The 16,444-nt window shown below is 39.5% G+C and overlaps 1 protein-coding gene across 50 annotated transcripts in view; it reads left to right on the top strand.

The window, feature by feature from the left end:
- NRCAM (neuronal cell adhesion molecule) overlaps window positions 1-16,444 on the top strand; it is a 305,104-nt gene that overhangs the window by 41,642 nt on the left and 247,018 nt on the right. For 21 of the 50 annotated variants that reach the window (XM_074035811.1, XM_065542457.1, XM_074035806.1 and 18 more), the window contains exon 2: window positions 15,901-16,059. The exons of the other annotated variants lie outside the window; for them this stretch is intronic. The gene's annotated coding sequence lies outside the window, so the exon portion shown is untranslated. The remainder of the gene's footprint in view (window positions 1-15,900; window positions 16,060-16,444) is intronic. 50 annotated transcript variants of the gene reach the window in all.

Genomic DNA, 16,444 nt, shown 5'->3' with positions numbered 1-16,444 from the left:
ATTTCTCATTGCATCAGATCTAAGCCCCCTTTTGATGTTTTAGGAAGTCATTAAATATTGTTCCTGTCCTCCCTCCCAAGTTTGCGCCATTTGAGAAAGACAACACAAAAACCAGATTGAAGGAGAAATGCCAACTTGATTACAGTTCAGGCTGACTGGGGAAGTGATTAAACATGTGGCCACAAGGGCTTCCGGGTACCTCCTTCTCCATTAGACGTTGTCACCCTCGAGGTCCCACCGCAGGCTGTTGCTCACACGGGCAGGCCTGCCGAGGAAAGGCACCCGCATTGCCAGATGGCGGATATGAAAGAGAGACCAGAAGGCTCAGGGCCAAGAAGACCTTTTTTCTTCCCCCAAACTCCTTGTGCTGATGGCTCACAGGTGTGATGGAGGGCGTGGGTGAAGCTGGGAATATTATACTGCAACCTCTTAAGAAATGGAGTGGTTTTTTTTCTTTTTCATCTCTTCTATGGTAATATAAGGAGTAGCAAATGCCTTTCACCTCCAAACCCCTCTCTCTCGCCTCCGCAGCTCTCTGCTATGAACCCTGGACTCGCCCTGCTTCTCCCCAGCAAGCCCCTCTGTTCAGGGAAACTCATTGTCCTTCTGGCTCTCCCTGCTTCTCCTTACCACGCCCACTGTTGTGGCTGTGCTGGCTTCACCAAAGTGACTCTTCTCCAGGGAACACACTCTCTGCAGTCCTCCCCCCTTCTCTGTCTTCCCAGCCTTTCTTTAAGCCCCTCTTCCTTAGCAATCTGCCCTGAGTGAGATCTGATGGTTTTCCTCTTCTCAGTGAATGTTTTGTATTTATTCTGGGCTCTGTACACTGAGTAGTATCAAATGATTCCCATTTTCTAAACCACTGCACAATTTGCCCTCTGATTACATTCATTCATTCCTTTGTCTTTTTCACTTACTGTTATATGGGTAGAGTCTGGCCTCCTCAGTTAGATTGTGAGGCTGTGTGGACAGGATTTGTTTCTTTTATACCTCTTTTGTAACGTTTCTCAGGGCTAGTCTAATGTAGAGTGGAGAGTTTATGTAGATGATTGTCTTAGCCTCGGTTCCCTAGAAAACAGAATCTGAGCTCACTTGAGAAGGCTTTATGAGGAGATGGAATTCCAGGACAAAAGTAGTGAGGGAACAGGGAAAGCCAGACGAATATAATACGTAACAGTGCTTTGCCAAGCTGTCCAAAGCTTCTCAAGGAAACACAGCTGGTTGCTCTGTGACACACTGTCTTGCAGACAGGTCTTTGGGATCACTGTACCTTGCAACAGTCTGTCACAAGAAGGAATGGCAAGGAATCGATCTTTTAGCTCCTTCTTATCTCCTGTCTCTTATTGGTCAAGGTTATCCCATTAAGTTTTAAGTTCCTGTTTTTAGATTATGTTACCATGACCCTCTGGTCAGCCTCTGGGGAAGCCCGATCCTATACCCCACAGCAAGGTGCTTTGTTGGAATGTAGAAGTGGTTCAGGAAGCCAGAATCTCTATAATAGCAGCTACACTGGATGAGGGTGCAGGGCTATAGCTCCTGCTGCAGTGTGGACATGACAGAGGCTGAATTAGAGCCATCGGCTACAGAGAAGCTGAGACAGCTGATGCTGTCGGGAGAAAAGATGGTGGCTGTGGCAGGGACTTTACACTGAGCAAGCTGCTAGAGGAACAGTGTGGAGAGGGGCAGGCAAACCTGGGAAAGCAGAAAAACTGGACTCAATACAGCACCAAATGAATTTCTGTTGGCTGGATAACTAAATATAATGTTTAATAAATATTTATTGATATCTGTTGGTTAATTGCCCCCTATATTGCTGTCTTTCTGGAATTATTGGGAGACACAAAGGGAAATCTAAAGCCAATTTAGACTAAATACATAAGTGTTGAAGGATCAGAGTAAAGGAAGAATAAAAATGTGTGAGATCAAGGTAATTAATCAAGGAGGGCTTCCTGGAGGAGGTGAGTTTTGAGTTGTCTTTCAAAGGCTTTAGTGGTAAGGATTTCGAGAGGAAAGGATTATTTGGAATGGGAGAAAATATTGGCAAACTATACATTTGATAAGTGGTTAATATCCAAAATATATAAGAAACTGAGACAACTCAATAACGAAAAAACAGCCCAAGTAAAAAAATGGGCAAAGCACCTGAATAGACATTTTTCAGAAGAAGACATACAAATGGGCAACAGATATATGAAAAAGTACTCAACATACTAATCATCAGGGAAACGTAAATTAAAATCACAGTGAGATATCACCTCACACCTGTTAGAATGATTATTATCAAAAAGATGAAAGGTATGAAGTATTGGCAAGGATGTGGAGAAAAGAGAACACTTGTACACTGTTGGTGAGAATGTAAAGTAGTACAGCAATTATGGAAAGTAGTATTGTGGCTCCTCAGAAAATTAAAAATAGAACTACCATATGATCCAACAATCCAACTGGGCATGTATCCAAAAGAAATGAAATCAGTATATTCAGATATCTGAACTCCTGTGTTCATAGCAGCACTATTCACAATAGCCAAGACATGGATCAACCAAAGTGTTCATCTACAGATGAATGGATAAAGAAAATGCAGTCTATATATACAATGGAATACTATACAGCCATAAAAAGAATAAGATCCTGTCATTCATGACAACATGGATGAACCTGGAGGACATTAAGTTTAGTGAAATAAGCCAGGCACAGAAAGACAAATACCACATTATCTCACTTTCATGTAGAATCTTTAAAAAACTGATTTCATAGAAGTAGAGAGTGGTTACCAGGGGCTGGGGTGGTGGGAAGGGAGGGAGGTTCAGGAGATGTTGGTCAAAAGATACAAAACAAGTTAGGAGGAATAAATTCAAGAGATCTATTATAAAATATGATGACTATAGTTATTAATAACATATTGTATTCTTGAAAAGTGCTAAGAGTGGGTTTTAAGTGTTCTTACCATAAAAATGATAAACATGTGAGGTAATACATATGTTTATTAGCCTGATTTAGCCATGCCACAATTCATATATATTTCAAAACATAATGTTGTACATTATAAATATATACAATTAAAACAAAAATACAATAAAAAGTAAGTGATTATGAGGGGGAAAAGAGGAAGGAGTTACTGCAAAGGTCTCACACAATCTTAGGATCTGAGCAAAACACCAGGTTTGGGTGTAGATTTCAGACATCTGCTGTGATAATTTAGCTTCATCTTTTTTTTGTAAAATTTAAGAACAATCTAGAAAGTTGCTCATGCTTTGGCTTATACTCTAAACTTTGGCAAGACTCAAATTTTTTTTTTGCCTTTGAGATTGAAATAATGAAAATTGGTGGTATATAGTATTGGCAAAAAGATGGAAAAAGTTTTCTTATACATTTATGAATGTATAAGTCATATTAGCCTTTTTGGAAGTCAATTTGATACTTTTTATCAAAATTTAAAATGTAAGTAATCACTGAACCAAAAATTCCATTTTGGGGGATCTGTGTATACATAAACATATTTACAAAATTCTTTACTGTAGTTTTCTTTCCTTAAAGAAAATGGGTTAAGTACCTATCAACAGTGGACTGTCAATAGTGGAATAGTTACAAAGCTAAAGTACATCCATACTGTGTGGCTGTTAAAAGATGTAGGCCTGGCTGGTTGCGGTGGCTCACGCCTGTAATGCCAGCACTTTGGGTGGCTGAGGTGGGCAGATCATGAGGTCAGGAGTTCGAGACTAGCCTGATCAACATGGTGAAACCCCATCTCTACTAAAAATACAAAAAAATTAGCCAGGCATGGTGGCACATGCCTGTAATCCCAGCTACTCAAGAGGCTGAGGCAGGAGAATTGCTTGAACCTGGGAGGCAGAGGTTGCAGTGAGCTGAGGTCGCTCCATTGCACTCCAGCCTGGACGACAGAACGAGACTCTGTCTCAAAAAAATAAAAATAAAATAAAATAAAATAAAGGTCTCTGCCCGTGTGTACTGATATGGAACAATCTCAACACATGTTGTAACATTTAAAAAGTAAGTTGTAAAATAGCATATAGTATTAACATCAACTCGGTTATAAAGAAACAACAAAAAGTAAAACTTCAAAAATCCTGACCTAATGATAGAGACATTCAGAGACCTTTTCCTTTTTATTCTGTTAACTTCTGCAAGTATTCATGCATTTAAATTTGAGGGAAAAAAACTTTAAGGGTATCATCCTTTAAGAGCCAAAATTTATCTCCCAGAAAAGGTTAGAGGAAATTTTCATGTTAGTGCTTAAGAAAAAAAAAAAGATAATTGGAGAGAAATCCATAGGTAGTTTTATATTAATAACATTTCACAGAACATTTGGGATGAGGAATTATTTTTATGAATTGAAGAAAAAATAAATGCCAACTGATTAAAAAAGGCCTTTCATAGGCTGAAGTAGTGGAAAGTTGGAAAAAGTATCAGCAATTAGAATATAATCAATTCATTGTAGAAGGGAAGTTCTTTAAACAGAATAAAACTGAAAATGGAACAAAATTTTGTACTTACCTGATTTTATGTGCAAATTAACAAGTTTTATCGGGATGATATGAAAGATGTTATATAAACTATTTCATTTCAAGGATGACATAGCAAACAAAGCGTTTTTCTTTGCTTGCTTTACCTTAAATACTGACCCAAGGTAGAACTAGTATAGAAAAAAAAACAGTTTCAAGGGTCTGAACCACCCAGTGCTGGACCACTTCCTCCACTATCCCTGATAGGCGCTCAGTCATACAGGCCGCCCTTCCACACTTGTTGTGACAGAGGACTTGGCTTTCACAAGGTGACCTGTTTTGTCCTTGGACAGTTCTCCTTAGAAAGTTCTTAGTACTGTACTGAAGTAAAATCTACCTTCAGGGAAGGTTTACCTCTAACACATATTAGATTGAGCTTTAAAAATTGATCAAGGCCCAGTCCCTACCTCAGACCAATTAAATCCCTGGGATTGGGGCCCAAGCATCAGAACTGTTTTTGAAAGTGCCCCAGGGAGTTTCATGTACATCAAGGACTGCCAACCACTGTACTCCCAGAAACCCATCAAATTTAAATAGCACTCTCACATTTCACCTTCATCTTTTCTCCAAGAAAATTATCCCCTACTCTTTCTATGAAATGACTTGTAATGTTTTAAAGTTTTGTGGGATGAGTGTCAATTCATTCTGCAACCACTATAACAAGATTTTCTTAATAAGAAATTGGGTGAAATACAGTCATAGTGACTAGAATTATAAGGAAACAGACCCAAATTTACTCAGGGCTATTTAATATGGGCTTATATTTTTCTATCTGTACTTTAATGAAGTTTTTTAACTTGAGAATTCAAGGTCTGCACAGTTGCAGCAGTTGTACTAAAATACAACTTAAGAATATGGATTTGAGAGTCTCTTGAGTCAGGAACTATTTGCTGGGTATGCCTGTAGTTTGTAATGGCTCAGGGTTCTTCTTTTTGTAATGATCTAAAAACAAACCCAGGGCGGTGGCAGGAATAAGTCAAAGGTGAGACATATATTTGGCTTGATTTAGTGGGAAATCAATCATTCAAATACAACTTTTTAATATGAAAGATATAATATGCAAAACATAATTTTTATGTATAAGTTAGTAGTGAGAACTGCAAATTATGATATAGATAGTGTTAGAATCTAGGTGTCCTCCAAAAGTCTATGCATATTATTTTATCTAACAAGGTAAACATAACCTTGTGTTCACAGCTTCTATGGGTGTGAGATTTTTTCGCCAGGGGAAATTTTGCTAAATTTTAATTTTTCACTACTAAAATAAGGGTCTATTACAGGTTACATATAAGATGCTGTTGAAACCATTAGAACGTGGGGGAAGCCATCATGCTCCTCCTCCTCCAAAATGGGGTTTTGGACCCCTGAGCTGGGCATTGGAATGAAGGAGGAGTGACCTGTCCTCAGGCCTAGTGCCTGGAGACTGGGGTGATGCGCGAGATGGCACCGGAGTGAAAATGGAATTGAAGAGTGACCCAGGGAGAGATTTAAAGAGGCTCTGGAGAGAGGTCAACAGGAGATGTCAGAACAGATGGGGAAGTTTGGGAAGAAAGTGTCAGAAGCTTCAGATTTTTGTATGAGTGTGGCTGTCGCAGACTGTTGGTAGGAGGGGGAGGTGCAATGCATTGAGCTGGTTATTGAAAGTTGCCAGATGGCTTTGCTTTCCTTCCTATGCAGGATGTAAAATATGTCATCCATTTCTATTTAGAAAAAAACCTTCAGTGTTGTTTTGTTTTAGCTGAAGCAGTGATAGTGATCAGCAGTCTGGAAATCCTACCTTTTTGCAATTTACATTTCTCTTAATACTCTGCACACATTGATCCTAACCTGAAATTCCTGCCTGGCCTCCATCCTCTGAACAAAGCGAATCTCCCTCCACTGGGGCCGTGTGAGACTCCACAGCCACCTTCTCTTTCTAGGCAGGTGTTTTGCACCTTCCCTCACACAAGCAGCTCCCTGAATATGTCACACCCCTCATTCCCCAGCCCAAGTGCTCCATTCACCTAATTTCATTTTGCAGTGCCTTATGGAGGTAGGAGGAGACAAGGAATTGAGAAGGGTGGCAGTTCCAGTTCTCCCACCTGCCCCGCCTCCACAGTCATCCCAGTGAACCCAAGGAGGGCATTTCTTTCTGAATGAGGGTCGGCTCCATTTCTTTCTCTTCTAATCCCTTTCAGGGAGTGCTCAGCTTGGTGAGGAATGAAACCCAATGCTCCATGGCCCCTTTCCAGCTGGGTGCATTTCCAAACTGCATTCAAAGCCAACACTAATTATGTTCAAGGTTTCTTTTTAGTAACAGAGTAAAGACATATGTGAGCTAGTATTAAATATCAATTTTCCCTAATAAGAGGCCTTGGCTATTTTATTGTGGATATGAAGCTGTCTTGATATCTGTATGTGAAGACACTGGCATAGAACCTCATATGTCAGGAAGGGAGGATGGTGCCCTCTGGCAGGAAGCGTCCAATTTTCCGGGACAGCTTTTCTCACATTCTTGCTAAAAAGCCTGTGCCCAGCTCAGCAGCTTGGCAAATAGAGCAAAACCTCCTGGATCTGAATAGCCCTCATAGAGAATCCGTGATTGCCAAATAGGGCCACAACAGGTTCATTTTTACATTTTCTCCATTTAGTTTTTCCTAGACAAATCGATAGTTAACTAGTTTGTGGATTTAATCTAGTTTAAATTCATTTAAGAGAATATTGGGCTCTTAAAAAGTGTCAGTTCCATACATGCATATAATCTATGTGCTACCTAGCATAGTACCTAGTACACGTTAGGCTATTAAAGGTTGGATTTATGAATTATTACGAATCATTAAAGGAAGTCTCTAAATTTCTTTGCTGTGTGGCATTTTTTTTTAAAGAAATCTGTTATTGTTTGTAGTTGAAAATGATAAGATCACTTCTTTATTCCCTTATCAATTTTATGACAATCACATCAATTTAAATTTGGAAAGATTCATTATATATTAGATTAATAGTTCTTGGCTTCACATTACAACCACCTGGAGAGTCCTATCCAAGACCAATTAAATCGGAATCTCAATTGTGGGCTTTGGCCATCTGGAGTTTTGCTTTTTTAACAGCTTTATTGAGATATAATTAAATACAACAAACTGCATATATTTAAAATGGACAATTTGATAAATTTTAACATATACCTGTGAAACCATCAACATAATCAAGATAGTAAACATATCACCTGTGGTTTTAAAACCAGCTCAGGTGATTCCTAAGCCCAACAGAGCTGAGAACTACTGCAATAGAGCCTCAAAATCATGAGCTGGTTAAGCACATAACTTATAACTGTTCTTCCCTTCCAATCAGGCAGACTACTCACTGTCACACTACAGATCCACAGCAAATGGTGAGGGCAGGGCTGTGGTGGGAGAAGGTGAGAAATAAGTGGGCATTTCGGCTGGCTCTGCTCTGAGCAGGTACTTGGCCTGAAATACTCTTGGTTCAGTTGATCACAATCTTAGATGGGAGAAAAGGAACTTCACAGTTGAATAATGCTCCATATATCAGATTCTGTATAACAATCTTACTGGTGGTTTTTCAGCCAGTGCTATAAAATAGTGCACCTTTAAAAGATCATATAAAAAGTCAGCCAATTGGAATAACATTAATATCCAATATTAGGGCAGTGATTAAATAGATATGGCTTCTTTACATGGTAGAATATGCAGACACTAAAAATGATTTTATAGAATATTTAATGAGTTGGGGAAATGTTCACAGTGTATGGTTAAGTGAGAATAGCAGGTTGATAAACCAGTGTGTGCTGAATGATACCACTTCTATTCTGAAAAAAGTGAATACAGACACACAAGAAAAATAAAAGACTTGGAAAACATACACCAAAACATTAACATGAACATGGAAGAAAATGTTTAAATTTATTTTAAAAAAATATCTGTACTTTTTATATTTTGGAAAACAAAAACAATTTTTTGATCTGAAAGAATAAATATTATTAAACATTAGCTGCAGACATTCCCCCACCTAAAAATGAAACCCTATCTAAAATAATGCGGTAGAAATGAAGGAAGAATATAAAAATCATTAGCATTCTAGCTTCGTACTAGTATGCATTACCCAGTAGGCTCTCACTAAATGTTTCTTGAGTGATTTCAGTAAATGACTGGAGCTAAGCAAAATAAACAAACCCCTGCTCAAGTTGGAACAAGTTCAGTTGCTTTTCAGAGTCATCAAAGCAAATTGTTTTGTTTATTCTATTAAACTCAAGTTCGAGGTTGCATGGCATTTGTATTACTGTTGAAGTGTGCTGGCATTTCATTTCATTTTGACTGACTCCAACTGTTTTCCAGTAAGAAGACTGGGCAATATGCAAATAAGCAGGTTGCTGCATATGGGCTGTTGTGATAGTTCTTGGCCATTTCAGAAAAGCTTCAATCCGAGGAGTGTTCTCTCCAACATGGAAGGAGACATGAAATGAGTCTCTGTATCCCTTACCATGTTGAAGTAGATTAAATATTTATGATGTGCATAACATGTGGCTGAAGTATAGCAGAAACTCCCTAATCCCTGTATGTCCTATTCTCACCCTTTACATGAGGCCTGGCTCTGCTTACTCTTGCCAACTTGCAGCTTCACTCGCTCTCTTTGTCTGTTCTTATTACATCTCAGCCTACAGATGCGCTCAAATCTTCTCTGGCCTAAAATCACTTCTTATCCTGCTTTTCCTTAGAGTTATCATTCTATTTCTCCCGTTTCTTTCCTGCCAGTGTCTCAATGAGGTTGTCATTATTTACTGCCTGATTCCAACCAGAAGTACTTTCTGTCTCCTTTGGACCACCTAAGCCCTTTATTTGTCCTTCACAGTATTTACCGTGGTCATATCTTTACCCCTGTGCTAGGGCAGGAATAGTCCTATCTTTGATGCATTTCTCCTTCCACTTCTGAATTCCTGGGAACATAGCAGTCCCTTGACTGGTTTCTTAGGCTTTAAAGTATCTCCTTTTAAATTAAAAAAAAAAAAAAAATTGTAGAGGCAAGTTCTCACTATGTTGCCCAGGCTGGTGTTGAACTTCTGGGCCCAAGCAGTCCTCCCACCTCAGCCTTCCAGAGTGCTGGGATTACAGTCGTGAGCCACTGCACCCAACCTAAGGTACCTCTTAGTTCAAAAATATGAACAGGTTTGTAGAGGCTTCTGGCTTTTGCCTGGAACTAATTTCCACTAAGTGTCCTGTGTTTTTTCCACATATCAAACATATCTAAAGATACTGCCTTTCTAACTTTAACTAAAATGTAATGTCATCTAGTGGCTTTCCCTCGTCTTTGCAAAGTTTTTGTTTGTGTGTTTACTTAATTCTTTGAGCAGAAATGGGAGAGGCCGTGCCACAGGAGGGTCAGAAAGACCTGGATTCAAATGCCATCTCTGACATGGACAAGCTCTCTGACTTTGGAGTCTGTCACTAGACTTCTCTGTGCCTTAATTTGCCCACGTATGAAATTGTTGCAATAATGTCCACCCTTATGGGATTATTGTGAGGATTCAAAGAGGTGTTTGAAACCCTGAGTCCCAAGTATGGGCCACGAAAATTACTCACTGAATGCTGGAGCACTTCCTTTCTTCCTGGCTCCTTCCTTTTTCATACCTGAAAACATGTTCAGAACAAAGAAGCTGCACTGAGGTGTGAATGCCGAGTAGCCAGTGAGTTTGTACGACTCAAACTGGTATCCCAGCGTATTGCTAAATCACTACACTTCATAAGCTTCCTGGGTATCCACTGTCAAATCACAAACCACAAATGTAAGGTCATGAATGCCAACAGTCTCTTCCCTCTGCTTTACTCAACCAATGTGATCTGTCCAAAGAATCTGAAGTAACAGAAAATATACATATCAAGTATTAAAGCAGCAGATGGTATTCATATGCCGCTAGCTCTCTGTGCTGCTCAGTCCCTCACACATCCATAGTCATAGCGGAGGGGACGGGGAAAAAAATCACATTTCTTTCTTTTCTTGGAATTGCCATCTTTTTCTCATCTCTGATGCCAATGTCTTCTCACAAGATTTCCAAGAGAAGAAAAGTCTCACTGTTCTGGAAATGCCAGAAAACGTTCCAAAACTTGCTTAGCATTCTTCCTAGCAACAAATCCAACAACTTCCTCCACATTTCTTCCGGGTGGCATGGCTCTCATTGTGTTTATCACTTTCTGCCCCCAACTAGCTGTACAACCTTGGGCCATTAGTCCTCTTTCTGTGCCTCAGTTTTCTCATCTATTAGATAGGGATATTGAAATTGCCTACCTCATTAAGTTGTCATGAGGATCAAGTATATGCTAACCAGTTATAACAGTACTCAGGATGGAGTAAGCACTCAATATATCGCTATGTGGTCATTTTGCCTGCATAACTAATGGATGAACCTATGGGTCAGTGGATGTGGACTAAGAATTACAAAATACCTGGAGTCTTGGCTTAGCCACTTACTAGCTACAATGAGCCATTGAGAAGTTCCTTACTGAGACTTATTTTTTAAATCTGTAAAATGCTAGAAAAACACTTTTTCAGTATTAAATGAGATTACCTCTCTGAAAAATGACCTCAAATACCATTGAACATAAAATGGTATTATCTCCTATCTCTGTTCTTGAGCAGTAGCTGCCAAATCTTAGAGTCTTTGCATTTCTTGTGGCACCTAGTGGGTCTACAACATCAGTTGTTGAAGGAAAAGTTTACCCATTCAGCACAGCCGAGAAGAAGGAAGCAAGCCAGAAAGCCCTCTGAATGGTCATCAGAGATGGCATGAAATTCACACATTCACTCATGTGCTTTTTTAATAGGCTGGTGCATCAGGCCCTCCCTCTGAGGCACTTCAGTTTTACTTTACCCAGAGTCAGCCTGGAGAGGACCAGGCATATCCAATTAGTGGAGTGAGGCTGGGTTAAATTGCTCTGGGCAGGCATACTGACCACCTGAGAAGTGGCACCTGACTGTAATGGTGGAGACAGAAAAACTAAGAAAAGCAGCCAGGAGAACTTAAAAAGCCCTTCGGTGTGAGACTTTTTACTGTAAGGAGAGATCCCGTGAGGCTGACTGAGAACTAAATTAGACAAAGCAGTTGAGATCTTCTTCAGAGAACAGTTTCACTTTGGCAAGGGGATACCGATGACCTAAAATGACAGATTCTGCTAATTCCCATGATTGCCTCAGGGAAGGTTGAAGCTAACTTGGCTCTGTTTTTGCAATATGTTTCTCAAACATAACTTCTTGGTCGACTGCACAGGTAATTATTCCAGCTACAAAGTTCATGTTGCCAATTATCTCAACTATGGCCTCATTTTCTCTAATGATGCCGAAACCTCATTCTTCTGGGTTTTGCAATCTCTAACGAGTAAATGTTAACACCTTTATCCAGCAAATGAATTGCTTGGTCATATCCATTTATGTAGCTTATTATATTTTTCAGGATAATTGGCAATCAACTTAGAGTATTGGTAATTATTAATTTTAAGTAAATTTATTTTTATTTACTAACAATTTGATTTTCACATTTTTATACTATTTACTCTCTAAAATTGTGTCCAATTTGGTATTGTTGTTGGCTTTTAAATTTTTTATTAGTAGCATGAATGTTATGCTAGATGGTGTTCTTGTCTAATTCATAGATGATGGCATAACGAATATGTAAGGACAGGATTGGGAAGTCAAAAGTTTTGAGCAGGTTGGGATAATGGACCCAATCTAAGAAGGAGAAATATTGATGTTATGAAAATAAAGCCTTCACTCATTTCTAACAAAAAGACTTACAAAAAAATTAGGGGAATATTAACTGTCAGTCTGAAATGTAGCCGTAAGAATGGCAGTAAATGGAGTGCTGTAATCTTAGTCTGCGTGAATTTGGGCACTCTGGGCCGTAGAAAACAGCAGCTCACTCAGAACACCCTAAGGAGGAGGGACTTACTGCACAGCTGCCCAGTTTGGATCTGTAAAGTAGAAAGTTAGGTTTGAGATGACCTCAAGGGACTGACCCCTTTCACATATGGTCTTTCTGCTATCTCTGCATATTTAGTAGGTTCTCCTCTGACTCCCAACATCCAACTAAATCCCAAAGAGAGCAGTTTGATCAACGTGTCTTACTATTGTCTTTGTTCTAGCGTATCTCTGCACAAAACTACCTCCTGGGTCATCCACCAGCCTCTGAGGTGCTCACTCCTGATCCAAGCAGCACCTCTACCAAAACAATAGCTTATTTTTTTCTGAACAGTGGGCTGTGGTTGGGGAAGTTAACATTAGAATATGAACCTGGGTGTGGCTCCAAGGGCCAGAATTGTGAGCAATAAGTAAAAGCTACAGGAAGAGAGATTCAGCTCCATATAATTTCCTTAAAATGGAATGGGCTATAGGCAGATAGATGGTTGGATTTAGTGACCTTCCAGGCTCCTTCTGTCTCCCAAAATTGTGTTTTTATTTTTAATACCACTCTTCTATTTCTTCCTAGATGTGTCTAATGAAAACCATCTTTTCACATTATTATTAAAATGAGCTATGAAGATAATTCTGACACAGCATAATTAGGATATGTCTAAGGTGTCAGAAACAGTAATGCTTTTGCATTAGCCTCTTAAAATATATTTCATATGCAACATATTTGTAAATTAGATTTTATTATAGTAAATAACAATGCTATACAAATAAAAGAAATAATTTACCTAATGTGAATGAAATGGGACAGCAAACTGCGACATGGATACTTCTCTAAGAGGATTGAAGATGAATGTAAGAATGTTAGAAAACTTTTTTCATGAATTATGAATTATGTTCCAGAGATTTCAGTTAGGCATTTAAACTCAGATGTCATGATGGACTGAGTTATTTAGGGCAGTTTTCAGTGATGACTCTTCTGATGGCTGCCTGAGCTGAACTTCTCCAAGATAGTGTAATTAAATCTCAGCATCCAAACCGTACTAATTTGGAAGTGTCTGTGTAAGAATAAAAGTTATTCTGTAAAATGTTAATTCTCTCTCAAACAACAGAAATTTAATTGTTTAGCCTGAGAAAATGTGAAAGCACCACACCGTGGAGACTCCAGGAGGCTTCTGTTTCCACTTTCCAGTGTGAGAATGCATTGAGACAAAAAAGACAAAGTAGGTATCAGGGCAGAGCAGACTTGCCTCCAGCCTGCAAGGGAATTGTATTTCTTTGAGGCAATGCATGGTCGGGAGAGAGAGTAGCTTTGTTAAAAGTCTAAAATTCGAGGTCCATCATTTTTGGGACAAGACTCATCTCTCTCGGCTTCAGTTTCCTCACTGATACGTTGGCGATGATAATAGTACCTGGGTCAGAGAGTTCTTTTGAGGACGAAAGCACTTCTTGGCACAGTGTCTAGCTCATAGAAGGTGCTCAATAGTTTAGCTACTAAGATTACTATTTTCTATTGTTTTTGTTTTTGAGACAGGATCTTCCTCTGTTGCCCAGGCTGGAGTGCAGTGGCATGGCCTTGGCTCACTGCAGCCTGCTCGTCACTGGCTCAAACCATCCTCTCACCTTAGCCTCTAGAGTAGCTGGGACCACAGGTGTGCACCACCACACCCAGATAATTTGTTTTGTGTGTGTATTTTTTATAGAGACAGAGTTTCTTTATGTTGCCCAGACTAGTCTCGAACTCCTGGGCTCAGGTGACCCACCTGCCTCAGCCTTCTAAAGTGCTGAGATTACAGGTGTGAGCCCCTGTGCCCAGCCTGCTATTGTTCCTTTTTTTTTGAGACAGAGTCTTGCTCTGTCGCCCAGGCTGGAGTGCAGTGGCGCCATCTCGGCTTACTGTATCCTCTGCCTCCTGGGTTCAAGTGATTCTTATGCCTTAGCCTCCGAGTAGCTGGCATTACTGGTGTTTTTGTATTTTTTAGTAGAGATGGGGTTTCACCATGTTGGCCAGGCTTGTCTCGAATTCCTGACCTCAGGTATCTGCCCACCTTGGCCTCCCAGAATGCTGGGATTACAGGCGTGAGCCACTGGACCTGGCCTGTTGTTCCTTAAAAAGCAGGAACCCTGTGGTTATGCATCCCTGCCCAGAGAGCCACGAGCCTCATCATTTCCTCGTCGTCAGTGTGGCTCATGTCTTTGGATCATACCCAGCCTAGCCTGAAACAGAGTTGTGTCTGGCCCCAGCTCATGGTCCATTTGACTTTCTCCTCCCTAGAAGACCTGACCCCATTCTCATGCTGCTGCTTTGCTTGGACCTTGTGTAAATCACTGTACCTCTTGACCCTGAGTTCCTGCCTCCTGAAAATGGGAACTGCTATAGGGTTTTAAAGTTTTGGATACTATCAATTTAAATTGTATCTATTTTAAATAAATGAGTTGTCAGGTGCCGAAAGTGTAGAAAAGACAGAATGTTAGAGCTAGAGGGGTCATCAAAGAATATCTTCCCTGACTTTCTTTTGCAAAATAATGACACAGGTGCCATTCCACCTGAGATTCTGATTTAATTGGTCAGGGATTTATTTCGTCTGGATGTGGCCCAGCCATCGATACTTTTTAAAAGCTCACCCAGTGGTGCTAATGCACAGGCAGGGTTGAGAAGCACTTAGCAAGCCCAAGGTCATACTGTTAGTGGTGGAGGCAGGTCTAGAACTCATGGTTTCTGCTCTTCTTACTACAGACTGACCCTAAGTTCTGGTTTAAAAGAAGCTTTTTGAAGCATTCCTTTTGTGGTTTTACCCTTTCTCATAAAAGTGAGATGTTTAATAAACATAATATTCAAGCACGCCTGTTAGTTGGCTTCTGTTTAATTAAGGTTTTATTCTGTTCCACCTTAACCTTATGCTTTTTGTTCCTTATAATGGTGTGTTCAGCAACCCCTTTATTCCAGATGCCTTCTTTTCTTACCGCCTTCAAAGCCACCTCTAAAATATAATTGCATTGCTGAGTTCCTCTTTGACATTGTCAACCTTGATCAAATACTTAGTTCTTCATTGTTTGTTCTTTTCAGTCTATATTAGATTCTTCCCCGCCACGGCCTGTTGTTGATGTGACTGTGAAGCACATTGTATTCCCATGAAGCATTAGAGTAGAATAAGATCAAGTGCCTTTTTTTCTTTTTGATTTAGGTGCACCGTTGCTTCCTGCTATTTAGGGGTAATTCAGACCTTCTGTACTACACTGCAATGTAATTGGAATAATGTTACCTTGTTTCATTACCTGTTCCCATTAAGTTGCTTAAAATTTCTTAGACATTGATGTCATTACGTACGATAATGCTTGGTTAAAATTAATCATGGAATTTGATATGTAGTAAGTACCCCTTGTCAAATTTTAGTACTATAGTGGGATGAAATCTCAGCTTAATAGAATTAGCTAACCGAAAACAATTTACATTATCCTGTGTTTTTTTTTTTTTTTTCCTTTTCAGGAATCTTTGTGATATTCTCCCTCAGCATTCTTTATCCCTTGTTTGCTGAAGACTTTGGCCAAAGCTGGTCTTAGCTGTTGGCATTCTCCTGAGAAAAGGGATAGCTTCAGAAATGAGAAAAACATTTGGGAGGTATCTAGCCCAGTGGACCTTCTGAAGGTGAGAGTGAATTGGTTCTCTCTTTATCTTTAGAAGACTGAATTAACTGGTCTGTCTTCCAAAATCTACTTAGAAAGTAGTGAAAAGAGGGAAACAGGTTATTGAAAATTTTTTATAAGCAATTGATAGTTTTTCTTTTTTGGGAAAACTTTTTAGTAAATATGGAGGAAACCAATTGGCTATTTTGACCGAACAGGAATTTATTTGAAGTTGGAACTCTGATCTTATGAAGATCTATCTGAATATACACATACACACACACACACACACACACACACATACACACACACACACACCTTTTAAAAATCAATAATATTTCCCTTTTTGGAGAAATTTCTTATGTATTTAGGGTCTCTATCAGCCTCAATATCTGCCTTACTCTACC

Source organism: Macaca fascicularis, chromosome 3 (genome assembly GCF_037993035.2).
Source record: "Macaca fascicularis isolate 582-1 chromosome 3, T2T-MFA8v1.1".
Taxonomy (NCBI): Eukaryota; Metazoa; Chordata; class Mammalia; order Primates; family Cercopithecidae; genus Macaca; species Macaca fascicularis.
The sequence above is the reverse complement of the archived record's forward strand: the minus strand, read 5'-3'. Positions and strand labels throughout refer to the sequence as shown.